Below are 18,762 nucleotides of genomic sequence, written 5' to 3' on the forward strand. Positions count from 1 at the left end.
GCTAGGTTATACTGTTTTATTGCTATGGGGACATTTGACAGGTAAGTGATGATGCATCAAAGCTTCTTGGCAATATGAGTGATCTAAACCAACCCCGATGTTTCTATGACAGTCTTTATGAGTGTCAAAAACTGGACTTGAACATTATGTATTCCTGGTGTTGGGTTGCGGCTGGAAGGGCATTCGCTGTGTAAAACAAATGCTGGATAAGTTGGCAGTTCATTCCGTTGTGGCGACCCCTGATTAATAAAGGGACTAAGGTAATGAACATTATGTAAAAATGGCTTGCTGTATTTTTTTGAAAATACAATGCTTAATAAGTGTGAAGGTGATAGAAAAAATCAAAAATGTTTAATTAAAATAGTTTAAGTCAAAAATGGCTTGCCCTTTTTGAGAAAAATAATGCTTAAAAATTATTTATTGGAAAACTATAAGTCTGATAAACCTTAAAGATATAGCAACAAAATCTACCGAATCTTAATACAGGTTTTGGCCAAATTTGGGGCTTGTATAATTTTTTATATGCTCGGATTATAAAAATTTAGTATTTAACATTTTTTATTAAAAAAAATTATAAGTCTTACAAGCATGAGGACATATAGCAACAATCTTGAATGCAGAAGGCACATTTTGACCTCATTTGGGCCTTGTGGCATGAACGGCCTAGGAGGAGATACGTTTGTTTTCAAGGACAGAGTAGCATAACAGTATGTTGGCTTTGTCAAGCCAACATAAAAAGAAGTTAATTGTATCAAAAAGCCCTTTGTGATTGCTCATCAAAATCAATCTTTTTGCACAAACCTTAAAAAACTTCTCAAATTCTCAAAAGTGTAAATTACTAACAATTACAAAGCCCCTGTCTCCTCACAATGCCATAAAACTTAATAAAAATGTCAGAAGCAGCTAAAAGTGACGTGCATTAGCACAACTCAGACTCGTCTCTCTCTATTTCTGATCCAGTACTTCATAAATCTGATGAATGAATCTTTAGGGAGAAACGCAGCCCTCTAGAATATGTCGAGCATATGTTACGTTCAGTGGAAACTGTTGTAAGATTGGTGATCAGGTTAGGCCTTTGGGTGATTTCTCTATTTCAGAGCAGCTCTAATGAACCTCTCAAACATGTCTGTTCGCTTCCTAATTGTTCCATATGCAAAGAAACGCGCTGTCTTAAATTTAAAATGACATGAAAATAATGAAATAAACCAATAAGCTGCCTTTTCTGCATTTTTCTTCAACTTGAACATTTGTTTGAAGCTTTTTAACTGCAGTTTTCAAGACTGTAAAGATTATGTGTTCAGCACATGCACGCTTTAAGGAATAGTTTCTCTAAAAAGTAAATCTTGCTATTTTTTTTAATCATCCTCAAGTTGTTTCAAATACATTTTTGTGGAAAAGCACACAGAGTTGCTGCTTAGCACACAGCTAAATTACTCAAATACATTATACCATCATAATGTAAAATCATACTGTAAAATCAACAAGTATAGAAAGAATTACAAAGAATGTAAACCCTAGAGATCAATGTAAACCCCAGTTCTGTGGGCGAAACTGCCTTGTTGCCAGAGCTCAGAGGAGAATGGCCAGACTAGTTTGAGCTGATAGAAAATCAACAGTAACTCAAATAACCACACGTTACAACCGAGATCTGCAGAAGAGCATCTCTGAACGCACAACACGTTGAACCTTGAGGCGGATGGGCTACAGCAGCAGAAGACAACTTCGGGTGCCACTCCTGTCAGCTAAGAACAGGAAACTGAGGCTACAATTCACACAGGCTCATCAAAATTGGACAAAAGAAGATTGGAAAAACGTTGCCTGATCTAATGAATCTCGATTTCTGCTGCAACATTTGGATGGAAGGGTCATAATTTGGCGTCAACAACATGAAAGCATGGATCCATCCTGCCTTTTATCAGTGGTTCAGGCTGGTGGTGGTGGTGTAAGGGTGTGGGGGATATTTTTTTGGCACACTTTGGGCCCATTAGTACCAATTGAGCATTGTGTCAACGCCACAGCCTACCTGAGTATTGTTGCTGACTATGTCCATCTCTTTATGACCACAGTGTACCCATTATCTCATGGTTACTTGAAGAATAAAGTGCCATGTCATAAAGCGTAAATCATCTCAGACTGGTTTCTTGAACATAACAATGAGTTCACTGTACTCAAATGGCCTCCACAGTCACTAGACTCAATCCAATAGAGCACCTTTGAGACGTGGGGGAACGGGAGATTCAGATCATGGACGTGCAGCTGACAAATCTGCAGCAACTGCGTGATTTCATCATGTCAATATGGATCAAAATCTCTGAGGAATATTTCCAGTTTCTTGTTGAATCTATGACATGAGGGATTGGGGCAGTTCTGAAGGCAAAAGGTGGTCCAACTCGGAACTATTAAGGTGTACCTAATAAAGTGGCCAATTAGTGTATAGGCTGAATGTAAAGAAACAAATTAAGTTGAACATTACTAAACTGATTGTTTATTGAGTCAATAAATTGTATGCAACCACTTACCTAAAAAAAAAAAAATAGCAAAACCCAGTGAATAGTTTTTTCATTGTATAGGCTCTACAATGCAAATCATTGCGCACGAAATCGTCTGCCAAGCACATGAATGTAAATGTAAATATAATCCAGTGAATAAAAGTGGCATGCTTGCATAATGCAGAAATATGCAGATACAAATAAAGCACTGTGTGTGTGTGTGTGTGTGTGTGTGTGTGTGTGTGTGTGTGTGTGTGTGTGTGTGTGTGTGTGTGTGTGTGTGTGTGTGTGTGTGTATGTTTGAGACGGGCTGGGTTGCAATGGTATCCTCAGGCCTGGTGCGGCAGTCTGTGCTGTTACACCTTGCTGCCTGTTAAGATTGCCCTGCAGAGACAGCGGGTAGCACAGTCTGCCAACCCTGGAGAACTGCGAGTCAGGGACGCCTGCCAACACAAAGCCCAGGAGAGAGAGAAAGGGCCGAGGGCACACACACACACACGCACACATGCACACTGCCTTCCTCTGGAGCTCATTACAGCAACATCTCAACACGATAGAGCAAAAGCGGGCTGCGCTTCTGCAAAAGCGTACAGCAGACGATCCTGCGTGCGTGCGCATTCAGAAATGTGCCACTTCTTTTATTTCTCATTTTGAGCTCTAAATAGCAGTAGATGGTAGAATGTAAATGAGATGGTTATTACGGCGACGTTCATCAAGCCAGGGCTGGAGAGACTTCAATAGCTTGATGAATATGCATGCAAATTTGTTAATTAAGTTAATTATTCTGCTGAAAATTCATTTGTCTTCCAAGGACCTTTTTTTTTTGCAATGATTTTAACATGTTTCTCTCATTAGTCATGCTCCATGCTATTTAAAAGCACTTTGGTCCACTTTTTAAAAGTTTTGACAAGTGTTGGAATGAGCACGGAGGACTAAAATAAAAATTTTATAAAGATTTATGTTTTAGATCTTGACTTTTTTTGGGAAAGGGGAAAATTTAAATGGTGAACTCTCTATTGGGTTCTATTATGTTTATTCATTTGCTTTTGAATGAGTATTTTGAGATATTTGAAGTAGTTTTTTTTTTTATTTGACAATTCAAACACCCTGAGATTAATTATGATTTTTAATTAAGGTTGTGGAAACACTCGTGGCAAAATAATACACTTTAAATACATTTAAAACGCTACAAAGATGCATTCATTACATTTGCGTAATGATATTTTAAGTCCTAATAGAATTGCTGCTTGAAATGTGTGCGGCTCATTAGAATCTGGAGGAAGTGGGATTATGTTGTTACATTAAGACTGTTTGATCAAGACAAATGTTTGTTTAGTCAATTAGGATATTTACAGTAGCCTGTGTTCTGCCTCTATGGAGGAAATGTCTTCATCAGTTAATTTGCATCAAATCACAAGCGAGTTGGGTTCAGATCTGATTAAAACACACATTTTATAAGCAATTATAAGCACTGCGCTTGAAAAAAAGAGCTTTATCTTTTAATTTCTTTGCAGATTTCTTTTAAATCTAAAATGTAGTACAATGTGAAATCAAAATAAGAACGTGAATGCATGTATATTATTTACAGATGCTTCTGTAACATGACTGATTTCATTTTTTAGTTATTGCCACCTTTTCCAAAGTCTATATATTCTATATAGATATATATTTACATATATCTATATAGTCTATATAAGGTAAGGCAAGTTTATTTATATAGCACATTCCATACACAGTAGTAATTCAAAGTGTTTTACGTAAACAGGAATAAAAGAGGCAAGTCGTCACCTTGGAATTACAAGGTTCAATCTGGGTTCTGAATGATTTTAAAATATTAAGCTTCAAAGTTTTCATAATAGCAAACATTACACTTTTTACAGTTCTCTTTCTTACATTAACATGCCAGAGACCCTAAATGTATACTACATGTAAATTATTAAAGGTTTCTTACGTTTGGAAATTGGAGTAAATAAACCACAGTAATTGCAGATAGAACCTTCTTAATCTGAAAAGTCATTTGCCACTTGGAATTATAAGATTCTGTCTGGCAGATCATCCATTCAAGCATTACTTATCAAGCAATACAATCAAAAAATATATATAATTTGGTGATGTAACAATATGTTGATGCTTGTGAAAGTGATCATTTTGCTTTCTGTAACATTTATTTCATGTTTTAGGATGAATATTGTTTCTTGTTCAAATTAATCATACAAGGCTGGGCTAAGTATTTTGTACAGTGCAGATGTTAATTTTATCTAATTAATATGTTAATATTTATTACATTTTATGCTTTATATGAATTATTGAATAACATTTATTGAATTATTTGCCTTATGAATTAAATTAAGTACTTGCCTTTCAAGGCTTATATTAAATTTAAAGACTTTAAAAGAAAACAGACAATGACCAAATGAGTTTAATTAACACTGAAAAGTGTTTCACTGACTATATATACACAAATAAAAATATTTCACATTTAATATATTACTTTTTAATATCTGTTTCTTTTTTCAAAAATGTCAAATTTAACATTTTATCTTAATGTCAAAAATGCTGCTAAATCATCACATTTACACACATCTTTTCAGTTTTTGTGGTTTCTTCTCAATTTTGTGTGGTGCAATATTTAGTCGACTCTGATTTTGTGTGTTTTTGTTTTGTTTTTGTCTTTTTGGGGTTTCCCGCTGTCAATGGAGCAGTCCGGCGAAATGCCAAAGAAAGCTGATCCTGATTGGTCCTCGTGCGTGCATTAAAAATGCTGATTGGCTTACAGAAAGAAACTTATAGAGGCAAGCTAGAGCTCGACTTTGTAGAAAAACCACTTTAGTTTTAAACAACTTGTAAACAACTTATAAAACAACATTAAAAAAATGTAAACAACTTGTATAAAAAAACACATAAATAAGTTGACATTTAAGAAGAATATGTCAATACCTCAATTTTGACAAAAATGTCAGATAGAACCTAATTCTAAGGTGACAAAGTATAAATAATATAAAAACAGATAAAAACATTGTAAAGACAGTTTTTCCATATTCCAAAACACCGGTGTATCATATTTTCCCATTTTACTCTGAGACTTCCCCTTTCTGGTGATCACACCCCTTCTGTGGACTTTTTTTGGTATAAACTATTGGATGTCTCCAACAGATTCGATTTTTCACCTAAGGTCGAAAAGTTAAGCCTTACAGCTCTAATTACCTGCCCCCCAATTTCAACTTCCTTCTAGAAGTAAATCGCACAGCCCCTAATTTCTACCCCCTCCTGGGAGTAGATCACTTTAGCTAGCCAAAAAGGTATTTATTTATATAAGACATAGCATAATCACAGACCTGATTTCACCAAGCAGGACATGTTTCTGTATTAACATCTATGTTGATCCTAGAACAACATTCCAATCAGCCAATTAGAATTAAGGGATATGTTTACAGTTTAGGTTTACGGTTAGGTTTATGCATTTCTATATGATTGTTATCTATTATTGCTGTCTGATTCTGGGAATAATTTACAGTTTAAGGTTGGGTTTAGGGGTTGGGAATAGGTATGGATTACATCTTCGAACAAAAATGATGTTCCAGGATCAACACAGATGTTAATTCAGGATCGCATAATATTGAAAATGAAGTGATAAAACTAGTAAACTAGTATACAGTATTTTTCCTATGGTACATTTGTCCCTACACAAGTTATTGACATTAGCAAGATTTATATAAAAAAAAAGCTTATACAGCAACTAATCAGCCCACAACCTCTATATTTCCAAAAATTTTAAAGCTATTTTATTGTTCAAACATCTTTCATAATCTCAAACAATCTACATTCATATACGAGTACAATTCTACAGTTTTAATTCTCTTTACTTTGAATGCAATGTTAAATGTTTTGATTTACCAGTGGGCAAATTGATGTCACGACATCAAATTGACATTGACTTCAAAAAACACATTCAAAATGCAAATCGAAATGAGTACTATGATGAAAAAGCCAACTTTAACTATTCATAGGGCACCTCGATGTCAAAACAACAGGAAAAAAAAACACGTTGAAAATGTAAACCGACTTGATGTCAAAACCTTGATGTCTATTTGACATCCACACCATGATGCAAATTTGACCACCAAATTATCTGAATTAATTCAAAATGAACACTGGATTTTGTATCCCTACAATGAATTTAAATCCACTGACATTCAACACTGACACCAAAACAGAAAAATTAAAAAATCGACTATAGGATAGTAGGCCTGTCACAATAATCACTGTATCGACTTATCGTGCAATACTTGGAGATAACCTCAATAATTTTTGCTACTGCAGTATATATTTACAAATTCACAAAAAAATTAAAGCCATTTTACAATGACATTGACACTACAGCGGTGTCAATGTTTATAATTGGGAATTTACCTAATAGGACATTTAATAATATATATTATAAGGGATTGTAAAAAAGGAAATTCTATTATCATTCACTCAGCCTCCACTTGATTCAATATGGTTTAAGTTTCTCTTTTTCTGTTGAAAACAAAGGAAAAATACACAAAAAATACTGAAAAAAACAGCCATTGACTTTCATAGTATTTTTGTTCCTGCTATGGCTGCTTTTTATCAACATTCTTCAAAATATGCTGTTTTGTGTTCAACAGAAGAAAGAAATTCATATACGTTTAGAAATGATAGAGTAAATAGTGAGGACATCTTCATCTGGGTGAACTATAAGTATATACAGTTGAAGTCAGAATCCAGCTCCCCTGAATTGTTAGCCCCCTGTTTATTACTGTTAATAGAAGAAAATATTTTTTAAACAAATTTCTAAACATAATAGTTTTAATAACTCATCTCTAATAACTGATTTATTAACTTTATAAATAAATATTTTTATTTATCTTTGCCACAGTAAATAATATTTTACTAGATATTTTAAGACACTTCTATACAGCTTAAAGGCTAGTTAATTAGGGTAACTAGGGATGTTAGGGTTATTAGGCAAGTTACTGTATAACGATGATTTGTTCTGTAGACTATCAGCAAAATATAGGTATTAATTTGCCAATAATTAATAAGGGGCTAATAATTTTGTCCTTAAATGTTTTTTTCTTTTATTTAATTTTCTTTTATTATTAAATTAAATAAAAAAACAAATAAGACTTTCTCCAGCAGAAAAATACTATCAGACCTACTGTGAAAATGTTTTTGCTCTGTTAAACATCATTTTAAAATAATTGAAATATTGGAAAATATTTAAAAAAGAAAAAAAAAGGGGGGTAATAATTCTGACTTCAACTGTATATTGCGATATGAATACAATTTCACTAGATGAGTAGAATAATTATTTGAAAAGAATTTATCATTTTAGACTGATTGGGATGATCCTCTATGGGAGTGCAAAAATATAATAAACAATCCACAAACAATTCAATAAAGAAAAAGATCAAATAAACTAAAGAGCTGCGTTTTATTGTTTTCCAAGGAGTCAGACTGTATTCAGGTAAACAGTAATTGAACAATCAAGTGCAAAAAATAATACTGCAGTCTTTGTTTTGTAAACATTCATTCATTCATTTTCCTTCGGCTTAGTCCCTTATGTATCCTGGGTCACCACAGCGGAATGAACCACCAACTATTCCAGTATATGTTTTACACAGCGGATGCCATTCCAGCCGCAACCCAGTACTGGGTAACACCCATACACTCTCGCATTCACACACACTCGAGTGATCATACACAAAGGCCTATTTTGTTTACCCAATTCACATATAGTGCTTGTCTTTGCTGGGGGGAACTGGAGCACCTGGAGGAAATCCACGCAAACCTTTTAATTTTTGCTAATTTGTCAAAGTTACAAACGGTACAATTTATTATGCCCAAATGCTTTTAAAATCCTCACACAGTCACATGGCTGAAAAAAAAAAACATTTGCCAAATGATAAATTCTAATCTCAACATTACAATCTCGTTATGTGACTATTCTAAATGATCACATTGCGATATCAATGCAGAAACATTGTGCAGCCCTATTACAATTGTCAATAATTCAAATGAACACAATTCAAACTCAGGTAGTTTTGCCATATTTTAAGCTCCATAACAATCAGATACTAACAAAGACTAAAGTTGAAGATCACTAAAAAAATATCCATGTTTGTCCTCGAATTAAAGCAGGCGTATGGTATTCAGCCCTGTCTGTAAGTCTGTCTGCGTGTTGTTACGTGCCTGTCTGACTGCATACGTCTGTGTATCTGTCAAGTTGTCTGTCTGCGTGCGACAGGAGGCTGTAAATCACTTGAAATCTCTCCGAAATGCAGCGAGCAGCTAGGCTTCTCTGTAGGGGGTCGTCATCGTCTCCCGTCTCAAAAACACACTCGCATACTGCAACAGACCGGCCCGACACGTACTGCAGCAACTGGCCAAAAACAGCCCGAGACACATGCACATTCCTCATGTATGGAAAAATGTTGAGGATGCACAGATTGTGGGGAAGCACATGAAAGCTCTCCAGTTCACAGATACTCGTTGCGTAACATGAAAAGCTGACATTGATGCACAGATGTCGGGGTGTAAGGTCCTTAAGTTTGGTTGTATATACACTTGTTTATTTAATCCTTGTGTTTTTACAAGCTTCGCATGTCTGCTGTTTAAAGTAATGTGCCTCTGCTGCTTCACAAGTTTTGAAATATAGATTTTTTACATACTTTTTTGAGTTGAACACTCTAGTGCATGTAATTATCTGCATTAAAAGGCTTTGTCTTCTTGGTTTATCTAATGGAGTTTGAGTAGAACAACATGAGTTGAGTTAATACAGTATATTTCTTTTAGCTGCTTGATTTTAGTGTCCTGATATCAGTTTTTCTTATATTAAATCTCTTATAAGATTAACACAAGCTCAAGATAATGTCAGCATTTTATTCTACAGCATAAACAAACGTAAATACATTGTTCAGTTTTTTTAAGCTTTTACATGTCAAGAAAAAGGCAGTTCATAGGGTTTTTAAGAAAATGTTTTTAGGAAATAAGCTCATTTTAAAACTCCCATAACCTTAACAGGTAAGCGGTACTATTGTTCAATAAATCCATCCAATCTCTAGGTATGACGGGAGTACTTTTAGCACTTTTAGCTTAGCATAAACCATTGAATCGGATTGGACCATTAGCATCTGACTCAAAAAATTACATGTTTTAAAGATTTTTCTAGCTTGAAGCTTCTTTAGTTGTATCATGCACTAAGACAGATGGAAAAGAGTTGCTATTTTCTCGACTGATTGGGAACTATACTCTTATTATGGTGTAATAATCAAGGATTATTGGTTGCCGTACCATGCTACTGCAGGTGAAAATTTTTTAATACTTGTGTTTTTCAAGATTTGCATTCTTTATTGCTTTACAAACTTTTGAAATTAGATTTTTTAGGTACTTTTTGTGCTTAACACTCTAGTGTAGAGAATTATCTACATTAAAGGGCTTAGTCTTCTTGTTTTTTTGTTTTTTTTTTAAATGGAAATTGAGTGAAACAACATGAGGTGAGTTAATACAATAGATTTCTTTTAGTTGCTTGATTTTAGTGTCCTGGTATCAGTGAGTTTTTTTAAATATTTTTTTTATTAAATCTCTTATATAAATCTCTTATATATAACACAAGCTCAAGACAATAATGTCAACATTTTATTCTATGGCATAAAAAAGTTAAATACATTATTCAGTTTTTTTAAGCTTTTATGTGTCAAGAAAAGGGCAGTTGTTAAGGTTTTTAGGGAAAGGTTTTTAGGAAATAAGCTCATTTTACAACTTCGATAAAGTTAACAGTTGAGTTGTACCATTTATAAATCAATTCGTCCAATCTCCCGGTATGACTGGAGCACTTTTAGCTTAGCTTAGCTTAGCATAAATCATTGAATCGCATTAGACCATTAGCATCTCACTCAACAATGTTTTGATGATTTTCCTAGCTTAAACCCTTGCATCATGCACTAAGACCGACGGAAAATGAAAAGTACCTATATTCTAGGCTGGCATGGCTAGGAACTATACTCTCATTATGGCGTAATAATCAAGGATATTTGCTGCTGTACCATGGCTGCAGCAGGTGAATATAGCTAATTACACAGAATCTGAAAATAGCTCTTACAAATGTCTCCAAGGTTGCAAGATGCAGATGTAAATCAAGCTTTAAAAAACTGATCAAAACTCTGGTCATTTTTCAGCGAGAGGCTAATGGTCTAATCTGTTTCAATGATCTATGCTAAGCTAAGCTAACCGTGCCCCTGCCAGACCCAGATTTTTTTTAAATACTTGTGTTTTTACAAGGTTTGCATTTTATCGCTTTACAAATTTTTTAAATATAGATTTTTGACGTACTTTTTGTGTTTAACACTCTAGTGCAGGGATCACCAAACTTGTTCCTGGAGGTCCGGTGTCCTGCAGATTTTAGCTCCAACCCTAATCAAGCACACCTGAACAAGGTAATCAAGGTATTACTAGGTATACTTGAAACACCCAGGCAGGTGTGTTGAGGCAAGTTAGAGCTAAACCCTGCTGGGCACAGGACCTCCATTAACGAAATTGGTGACCGCTGCTCTTGTGTATATATTATCTGCATTAAAATGCTTTGTCTTCTTGGTTTATCAAATGAAAATTGAGTGGTTCCATTTTTTAAATAAATTTATTTGATATCCAGGTCTGACAGGAGCACTTTTAACTTAGCTTAGCATAAATAATTGAATCAGATTAGACCATTAGCATCTCACTCAACAAATTACAAGTTTTGATGATTTTCCTAGCTTGAATCCTCTGTCGTTGCATCATATTGCACCAAAACTGACAAAAATGGACAGTTGCTATTTTGTAAATTGATTTAGCTAGGAACTATTCTCTCATTATGGGGTAATAATGAAGGAAATTTGCTGCAGTACCATGGCTACAGCAGGTGAATCACACTAATACACACATCATAGCTAATCACACAGAACCTGAAAATAGCTCCTACAAATGTCTTTATGGTTGCAAGATGCAGATGTAAATCGAGCTTTAAACAGAAAAACAATCAAAACTCTGGTCATTTTTGAGCGAGATGCTAATGGTCTAATCTGATTTAATGAATTATGCTAAGCAAAGCTAAAAGTGTTCCCGCCAGACCTGAAGATTGTCTGAAAAGATAATAAAAAAATGAAATACTCCTAATGTTTTAACTTTAGGGGAGTTGTAATATGAACATGTATCCAAAAAAGTGCAGCTGTACCTTTAAGAATCTCTAAAACTTTAAACAAAGCATGTCCACGATGACCATCATAAAAAAAAAAAATCAAGTTTGTTATGTCTCACCAATTAACCCTAAACACATCTAAAACACGTGTAAGTGTGAACTTTTTTTTTAGCGTGCATATGCTTCACAGCCATTCTCAATGATTCTCTTCTCATCTCTAAAAACAGAAACATATTGTAGAGCGTCCGCTTCCCTGGCAGCTGCCGACACCGTCAGCACGAGCCAATGAAAACACATAGTCCCCTGTTCCCTCTTTTTTAATTGGGATATTTTAGTGCTATTAGCGGCAAAGGCTCCACACACCTCCTTCCCCAAACATTACAAATGCAGATCCGGGGCCCGTCATGGTCACTGAAGCAGGTACAATCTCAGAACTCAGGTGTCTCCAAAAAAAGCACGTGTTTGGCAACCTGGCAACCCAATGAAGGTTGAGCTAAGACTAGAACACAAGAACTGGATGTTTGCCATCATTTTGAGGAGCTGCTGTTTTGAGGTTGAGGGAAAAGAGGGGGGTGTTTAGGCTCCGAGGGACTGACACCATATGTTATGTCAGCATTCATTACACTTTTATAGAGGCCTACAGTGCTGCGCTTTCAGACGAATGTATATGTAGGATGCATCTGCTTAAAGATGCGTGCGGAAAACAGTTTTAATATTTGATATTCGATCTATCAAATGTGATAAATTGGCAAGGTGGGATACACCGATATCAATTATATATCGCCATCTGCTGGCTTCAGGAGTGCTGACATAGAGATTAATTTGTACAGACAGCATTCTTACACTGAGATGCATGGAAATCAGAGGGGAAACAACATAGCTTTTTTTATTTTTACTTTGAGTCGTTTCTTTCTCAGAGGAGTAATGAATGAGGAATCGAAATAAATAGAAGTAGGGTCATCAGATAGCAGTAATGCGAAAGGAATTGGGTTATAGTTAATAAGAAGGATACTGAGGAGGAATGGGTTGTTTGGAGATGCTATAATGTTTCAAATTATTCCGTTTAAGTTAGATTTCTTTTTATTTTTGGTCATGCTCGGAAAATTGGTGTTATCGCCAGTATCATTGTTCCAAGTGAACCGGATAAAAAGATTAAATAATAACGGTACTGTAGATGAGTAAAACATGGATGCTATTCATTAATTTTCCTTCGGACACGGTGGCTCAGTGGTTAGCACTGTAGCTTTACAGCAAGAAGGTCACTGGTTCGAGTCCCAGCTGGACCAGTTGGCATTTCTGTGTGGAGTTTTCTCGTATTGGTGTTGAGTTCCTCCGGGTGCTCCGGTTTCCTCCACAGTCCAAAGACATGCGCCAGGTGAATTGAATAAACTAAATTGTCTGTAGTGTATGTGTGTGAGTGAGAGTGTATGGATGTTTCCCAGTGATGGGTTGCAGCTGGAAGGGCATCCGCTGCTTAAAACATATGCTGGATAAGTTGGCGGTTCTTTCCGCTGTGGCGACCCCTGTTGAATAATGGGACTAAGCCGAAGAAAAATGAATGAATGAGTTATTAGGGGCCAAGCAACTAATTATTTCGGCTTCTTCCTCTTCTTCTTCATCTTCTTTTTCCTCTTCTTCTTTTCTCTTCTTCTTCCTCCCTGGGAGTCCATGGCAGCCCTATAAATCATTTGCGGCATTTGCGCAAACTTTGGCACACTGATAGAGGACAGTCTGATCTTCAACCACAACAATTTTAGACTCTCCAGCGCCACCACTTGTTCAAAGTTTCACTTTTGTCTATCATTCTAACTTTTGAATGAATGGGCTACAATATTTTTTTTTCCTCTTGGCTCATGCCGATTTAAACACACTCTACGACAGTGGTCCCCAACCTTTTTTCACCGCGGACCGGTCAACGGTTGTCAATTTTACAACGGACTGGTGTGGGCCAGGGGGGGTGTCTTCACGTGAAGACAGCTGCTGCGCTCGTGCATCCAGGTTAATCATGAACAACTCACTGCGCATGTGCTAGTAGCACTATCGCGGTCTGAATGTTTCATTCAATGTTTATATGCATCAAATACATAACTTCTTAAATGTATTCATTGGCATGTTACAGCCCTAATGAGTATGATTATGTGAAACTCCATATCCATACATATTGCAATGATTTCAGGTACTTACTTAGCGATGCATGCACACATAACGTTATATGCACAATCCTTAAATGCTCTGCTGATTTGGACTATACAACACCTGTTTTATAATTTTAAACTATCAACAACCACCACTGAGCTATATTCTAGCGATCGTTCTTCCCAGTGGATTTTGGCATAGTCCATTTCACGTGAGATGGCAGGTAAGTGGAAGAAACCAAGTCGCGGGGGGAATATTTTCTACAGAAATAATTTATGATTTCTTATGTGGCCTGGTACCAATTGTTCCACGGACCGGTACTGGTCCGCGGCCCGGTGGTTGGGGACCACTGCCCTACGTCATGAAATTTTTTCCGCTATTTCGAATTTTTTGTAAAACATATTTGAACGATCTCATCCTAGGCTGTTTATCTGATTTGCACCAAAATTGAATCACATGACCTACAGACCATGCTGACCAAAGTTATGAAATTCAAGTTGATTAGATTAACCGTTTTTTAATTAACTTGCAAACAAATTTAGCGTAGAGCTTGCAAAAATTGACTTACGGTGTTATCTTCGTAATGCATTGAGGTATTCAACCCAAACTTGATGTGTCTCGTTACAACCATGGTCTGAAGTTAGCTGCAGCGTTTTGGTGCACTACCCCCTAGTGGTCCGGAGATACAAAAAGTTATTGAATTTGTGTCGATAGGTGTTCCATATTTCGATTACTGCACCGATAAATGTGATGGAATGATGCCAAACTACATCTAAGGCTGTATCTCTGTAAAAGTTAAAGATAATGATGCCAAATTTTAGGTCTGCCATTGTCACACTGACCATAGAATAAAAATTGGTGACAGTGCTACTTATGGGTCAAGAGTTATAAGACATTCATTAGGCATTGTTAATGTTACTTACAATTTTGGTAATAACTTTTGCCTGCATATTTATTATATTTTAATGAAATTGGTCTCAGATTATTCCTTGGGTCATGTCGACCACACAGATACCAATTATGCCATAATCTGCCAAACTTCCTGTCCGTCATTTTGATTTTGTTCAAAACATTCTTTTTTTAAACTCCTCCTAGACCGTTGGTCCAATCTTCATCAAATTTGACTCGGATCATCTTCAGACCATGTAGACCAAAGGTTATGGCATTCATGTCGATAGACAAAACTTATCATTTAGCATATGCGCAAACTTGATGTAATGCTGCCCGATGATATTACAGACTGAAACACGACAATGGCTTGAAGTACTGAAACCAAACTAAATGTATGTGATTTAGACCTGACATTGACCAAACTACATATGCACCACCTTCTGGGTAAAATTGACAAACAATTCAATTCTATCAATAGAAATCATACAAAATTGATCAAATGACTTTTGAATAGTTTTGTCTATTGTGATGAGACTGGTCTTGTTAGATTCCTTGGATCATCCTGAGAACATTGATATAATTAACACAACTTCCTTTCCACCATCTTGAATTAGTTTGAAAAATCTGTTGTTTTGAACTCTCCATAGATCGTTAGCCCAATTTCCACCAAATTTGGCTCAGAACATCCTGCCAAAAAGTTTTAGGATTTTCCTGTTGCTCTGTAGCTTGTTGCTTTGCTTGTTTATTATGTGGCCACTGGACTGCTTGGCCCAATAATTGCAAATTAAATAAAATAAAATAAAATAAAATAAAATTAAATTAAATTAAATTAAATTAAATTAAATTAAATTAAATCATTATTAAATAGTATTTTGTTCTGTAGAGTTAAATTTGTAATGACAGTCTAAAATAAAAAACTTTTAGACCTTCATTACAGATTTAACTCTACTTTAGCATCTATATCCATAAATGGTCAGAATTCACAGAATCTACCCATCTCTCAAAGTCAAAGATAATACAATCCAATACTTTATTGTCAATTTAACCTTTTTTTTTTTTTTTTTTTGTTTTTTTATCCATAAGCTAGTTTGCTGGACTGGATGTCAAAACAACATCAAATTGACATCTAACATTGCTGTCAAAAATCTTGTGATTAATTTTTGACACCAATGCTAAATGTCAATTTGATGTTGCTTTGAGATCAAGGTGGTTTACATGCATTAGGGATACCACAACCCAGTGTAAATTTGTCATTTGTAATGATAATATACTTTCTTGTCATTGTTTAGTTAAAAAGTCAAAAGCGCATCAATTGTGGATGTCAAATGGACGTCAATGTTTTGACATCAAATTGATTTACATTTTTGACTTATGTTTTGATTTAATTTTTAAATCAGGTGCCCTCTGGATGGTTTAAGTTTGCCTTCTCATTATAGTACTAATTTTGAAATTCTCAAACACAAATAAATTTTAAAAGATGATGAATTTCTCGGGTTTGGTGCACAAAGAAGCCATTGTGTGTATCTAATTCTCGACCACAAACGACAGCGATATTAGATGAAAGCTGAAGGCTAAAGTATTATTTATGGCCAATATCACACTGCAGTTCAACATCATCCTGAATCACTGCTTATCCGTTAACGCAAAGAGGGGTAAAGGCAATACCACACACACACAAAAAAACAATAACAGCTGGCTGGCCTCTGGCTAAACACAAACAAAAAAATAATGGAATCTGCTGACTGCCAGACGGCCGTTTAACAGTTTTGTCCAATATCAAGCTAGCTCTCGAGTGGAATTAATACGTATGCATGCATAGCCATTCCTCTTCCTTTTTCATATTTAAACACATAGTAAAAGCATAAAGCTCAGCGGGCTGTTAAATAGCCTCTTAAAGAAGCGATACAGATCAATTGCTGATATATGAATGGACTGATTGTTGAAGCGAACGGGGGAAAGGAAACAATGCAGCATTAAGAGCAGGAAGAGTGAATAGGAGACATCCATCATTAACTCAGTGTGTTTGTCTGCTGGAGGTAATGGAGTGGAGCGGGAGGACGCTGCATGGACGGCCTCAGGCATTCACACACGTGCTCCGTCTGTTTCCATTGCTTTCAGACACCAGCCACTAAAAGTGCTGAGGGCAAACTTAAGCTATTCGCTTAGAAATGGACAAAGTGTGTCTTTGGTTTATACGTGTGAGTAATTTTACAGTGACGTTTCATTTGTTAATGTGAGTTGGCATCCTAATCTCATGAGGAAACTAGGCATGGGAAGATAACCGAGGTTCAAGGTTTACTGCAGTTTGAAAATAGTTACGGTTTTAAAATTTCTTTACAAAACAGCTATAAAACATTTTCTGTTATACCAACATGATCTCACTGCAGTTTGTAACTTTTTGATTTAGTGGCTAATTCCTATCAATTCATACAATCTCATTCTTACAATTTAGTATGGTTTGTTCATCCGCCAATGATGGTTGGGTTTAGGGGCGGGGTTTGGTGACACGCCTCCTTTTTAAAATCACACATTTTTGTACAACTAAACAAGATGAATTCGTATGAATTAGCCACTAAACTGACAAAACGTAAAATAGTTCCGTTTCCTCATGAGATCAGGGTTATAAAGTTCATGAGGTATATGTATTGTTTTTTTTTTTTTGTTATTTTATTTATTTATTTAGCGCAACATTAGCTATGCTTCCATCTTCTTATTTTTATGCGCATTTTGAATGATCTCATTAAAAATGGCCGATGGATTCGTTGAGATAAGCAAAAAATGTTGGAAAATGTGCATAAAAGACATTTTTATTATGGTTACACTGTATAAAATAACGGGTGTGATATACAGTTAAATACCGGCAACTGTGGTTGCCAGAACTTCGCCATTTTGTTATAGGGTTACACTGTAAAATATAACAAGTGTAATATACGGTAAAATACTGGCAACTGTGGTTGCCAGAACTTCACTGTTTTGTTATGGTTACACTGTAAAAAATAAGGGGTGTAATATACGGTAAAACACCATCAATTGTGGTTGCAAGAACTTAACCGTTTTGTTATATTTACACAGTAAAATATAACGGGTGTGATATACGATAAAATACTGGCAACTGTGGTTGCCAGAACTTCACCATTTTGTTATGGTACACTGTAAAAAAATAATGGGTGTAATATACAATAAAATACTGTCAGCTGTGGTTGCCAGAACTTTACCGTTTTGTTATGGTTACACAAAAATATAACAGGTTAATATACGGTAAAATAGCGGCTGCTGTGGTTGCCAGAACTTTACCACTTTGTTAAAGTTACACTGTAAAAAACAATAGGTGTAATATACACTGTAAAAAAATCCATAATTTTACAGTTTATTTCCGGCAGCTGGGGTGCCAGAAAATTACAGAAATTTACTGTAAAATAACAGCTGCTGGTATTTTACCACACTGTAAGAAATCCATTATTTAACTTTTTTTTCTGGCACCCCAGCTGCTGGAAATAAAAATGATTATGAAATAAAATTATGGATTTTTTTACACTGTGGTAAAATGCCAGCAGCTGTGATTGCCAGAACTTCACTATAAAATATAAGGTTACAATGTGCAACACTTTACAGAATACTTTCTGATAATTTGTATGTTTGACAGTCAAGAACAGCTGTTTGTCTGCAGTATTTTTAAGTAAAACTATATATAGTACACAGTAAATTTTGCTGTGTTGAATAAACTCTTAAAGAGTTAAATTTAACACTGCACGTGAGTGTATTTGGTCCCACTCAGAATTGGTGTTAAATTAACACTTTTCATTGTGTTATATTTTCAGAGTAAAATTAACTCAATTTTGAGTTAAAATTTAACACTGGTCAACACTGAAAATTGTTAAGCTGTTTAACTCTGAACAGAAATTAACTTTGTCTGGTGTTCCTTAATTTAACACCAAACAGAAATCAACTCCGGTTAAATGTTAATACATCACTAATAAAGAGTTGATTTACAACCCATATGGTGTTGCTTTAACTGTCATTATTTCACTCTGGTGCAATTTATTAATG

The sequence above is a fragment of the Danio rerio genome, chromosome 24 (assembly GCF_052040795.2).
Source record: "Danio rerio strain M-AB ecotype USA chromosome 24, GRCz13ab, whole genome shotgun sequence".
Classification (NCBI taxonomy): Eukaryota; Metazoa; Chordata; class Actinopteri; order Cypriniformes; family Danionidae; genus Danio; species Danio rerio.